Source organism: Apium graveolens, chromosome 4 (assembly GCF_009905375.1).
Source record: "Apium graveolens cultivar Ventura chromosome 4, ASM990537v1, whole genome shotgun sequence".
NCBI lineage: Eukaryota > Viridiplantae > Streptophyta > Magnoliopsida > Apiales > Apiaceae > Apium > Apium graveolens.
In genome coordinates, this window is record NC_133650.1 from 190,211,953 (window position 1) to 190,215,186 (window position 3,234).

At 37.5% G+C, this 3,234-nt stretch overlaps 1 non-coding gene across 1 annotated transcript; it reads right to left on the minus strand.

Annotated features, from left to right (window-relative positions):
• Positions 1 to 2,765: 2,765 nt before the first annotated feature.
• LOC141723013 (small nucleolar RNA R71) lies at positions 2,766 to 2,871 on the minus strand. Its single transcript, XR_012576007.1, has one exon. It is a non-coding gene; the product is annotated as a small nucleolar RNA R71 (small nucleolar RNA).
• Between the last annotated feature and the right edge of the window lie 363 nt (positions 2,872 to 3,234).

Here is a 3,234-nt window from a genome sequence, read left to right on the forward strand (position 1 = left end):
CAGACGAGATGGTCCAGTAATCTCGCGACTATAGTTGTCCATTTTTGCAAGTATGAAAACCATACCTTCTTTGAGGAAAGAAATGTCATTTTGAAACTTTTCAATATCCAACTTCTAAAATTCTGCTTGCATCATTTCAAAAGAAAATCTCCAAGTCGAGGATTCGATTTTCAACTTGTTTTGCGCCTGTCATTGCCCCAAGAACAAAGATGCTCTGATACCACTGTTTGGACCTGTCCAGGTATGCTCTTTGTATATATATAAAAAGAAACGAATTCTTGTTTTTGATAAACACACGCACACACAACTAGGTGGTATTCGAGAGACCACCCACTCTCCACAAACACACTTTAAGTGAATCTTATTTCTTCTGCCTCAAAAATATAAATGGCTTCCTTTTTTTTAACCCCAACCTCAACTCACAATCCCTAGATTAAAGCTAAAATATTATTATTCCCACCAAATCCTCCGTTTGAAATCCATAATTGATGCACACACTAATTATTCAGATTTGTAACTGATTTAATATTCATTCTACTTATTATGTATCCTAACAGGTTGTTTAATTTAATTAAACACTCAAACATCTTTTTCTGAATTCCTCGACAATTAAGCATATGCTAGTATTACTAGCTTATGATGAATTGAGTGGCATTTATGACACTTTATAATGCTCTATTAAGCTTTGAATTGGTGTATTTGTACTCAAATTATTGGTATTTTAATATGTTTTCTAGTGTTTTTGCATTTCATGCATTAATCCGGGATTCAGGTGAATTAGCAGTGTTTTGGTGCTAATATGGTGTTAGGATGGTGTCCATGGAATAAAGCTCGGGAAACCAACTCATTGCAGCAAGAATTGAAGAAAAGCAAAATATTCTCCAGGAGCATGGCGCGCCCGCGCTGTCATTGCGCGTGGGCGCGCCAAAATTACAGAGATGCAGCGCGCCCGCGCTGATGAAGCGCGCGCGGCCCCGCCTGGTCGGGATGTTAAAATCCTGATTCTACTTGGCTTCTAATTGGAGGACTTCTATTTTGCATGGGCTGCTATATATACCTAAATAAAAGACATTTTTCAAGAGAGAGACATACCAGAGCACAAGGAGAAGGCGTAAGAAGACCGTTTTAGCACAATTCAACGAAGACAAAGAAGATCTAGTTCTTACTTATGATTCTTTGTTCTAAGTTGTACTTTGGATGCTAGTTTTCTTATTTGTGAACCTATACTCTTGTTTTGTACTTGGTTTATTATTTTTTTATAAAGACTAGTTTTATTATACCATGCTTTCATCGAAACCCACATTGATGATGAGTCCGATTATGGGCTAATCGTTATCGTGGGGTTCTAGCGGATTTATTTATGGATTTCTTTAGTTGATTTGTTTCGATGCCTTAGTGTGTGGTGATTGTATGATAACCTAGTATTGGTTGTGCTTATTCGTCTTATGAGCGCCGTGAACTTATAAGATAGTTTGTTAATTCTTAATGAAGCGAAAGTGAATTTAAGGGTTTAGTTATTGCCATGCTAGCATAGGTTCATGTGTTATTGTTATGCATGACTCGTAGGTAATTTTAACAATCTTACTTGCCCTGTTTAATCATGATGGATAACTTGTGTATTAAACCGTTATGTTGTCAAATTCTATAGACATATAGGGTCTCAATATAATTGGTGTATATTCAACTTATATCTCTTTTGTGGATGTCTGGTAGTATGGTATTCGTGCAACGAAAGTTGTCGTTTATCAATTTCGTGTTATCTGATTAGTATCATCACCATTGCATGCTAAGGTTAAGAACGAAAAGGCTATTGAATGAAGTACTTAATGAAGTTTGTGTAATATATTATTCAACTCATTTTAATCTCTTTAATTAATGTTCTCTAGTATAATTCTCAATAGTTAACCGTAGTATAATCAAAACTCAATTTGTTATTCGTCTTAGCATTGAATAATATCCATATCATTGTTGTATAAGTACATAAATCACAAAGTTAATCTAAGCCTGTCCCTCTGGGAACGAACTAGAAATAATTCTATATTACTTGTGAACGCGTATACTTGCGTGAATTTTAGCGCGTGTTTAGCGACTAACAAGTTTTTGGCGCCGCTGCCGGGGACTTGCAGTGTTAACTTTTAGTTTATGTGTTTATCATCAGTGATCGTTAAAGTTCATTGACTCAGACATTTTTACTTAATTTTTTCCTTGTCGTGTTTCAGGTACTCTAGCGAGCGTGTATGCACACATGTTCGCGGGCTGGTAAGAGAACTCTGGATCAAGCCGAGGAAGAAGCTGTAGTGATTCGAAGGGAAGTTTTTAAGGACGAAGAGAAGGTAGAAGAAGAAGAGAAAGTCGAGGAATCGGCTTTAGTAGTGATGGGAGATCAAGCAGAAAATCCTAAGGCTCTGATGGACTATTCTCAGCCAAAGATCAATGATATTCACTCGAGCATCATCAGACCAGTCATCTCGGCTAACACTTTTGAGATCAAGTCAAGCACGATTCTGATGATACAGAACTCAGTTCAGTTTGGGGGTTCTCCTACAGAATACCCCAACATGCACATCAGGGATTTCATCGAGATCTGCGACACTTTCAAGTTCAATAGGGTGAATGAAGATGCTATAAAGCTGCGACTCTTCCCATTCTCTCTGAGGGATAAAGCAAAGTGATGGTTACATTCTCTACCACTAGGGTCTATCACCACATAGGAGGATCTTGCTCAAAAGTTTCTCACTAAATTATTTCCTATGGCGAAGACTGCTGCAATCAGGAATGCTCTTACTCAGTTTGCTCAACAAACTGGAGAATCTCTGTGTGAGGCTTGGGATCGATATAAGGAGATGCTAAGAAGTTCCCACACCATGGCATGCCTGACTGGATGATTATAAACTGTGTTTACAATGGATTGTGTGCTACTTCTAGACCCATGCTCGATGCAGCGTCTGGCGGAGCCTTATGGGCCAAAAGCTATAAAGAAGCTTATGAGTTGATTGAGCTCATGGCAGCTAATGAATACCAGAATCTGTTAGGTCACACAACACTATAGAAGGGGGTTGAATACAGTGTAGAATATAATCAAATCAATTAGTAACACAAGTAACAATAAACAGATGTATTCGATATAATAAACTCTGTTACAATGGAGCTGTTCTCTCTCAGTGATGAACAAATATCACGAGAGCTGCTAGGTTATAATATATAATCTTCTCGATAATGATAACACATATAGTA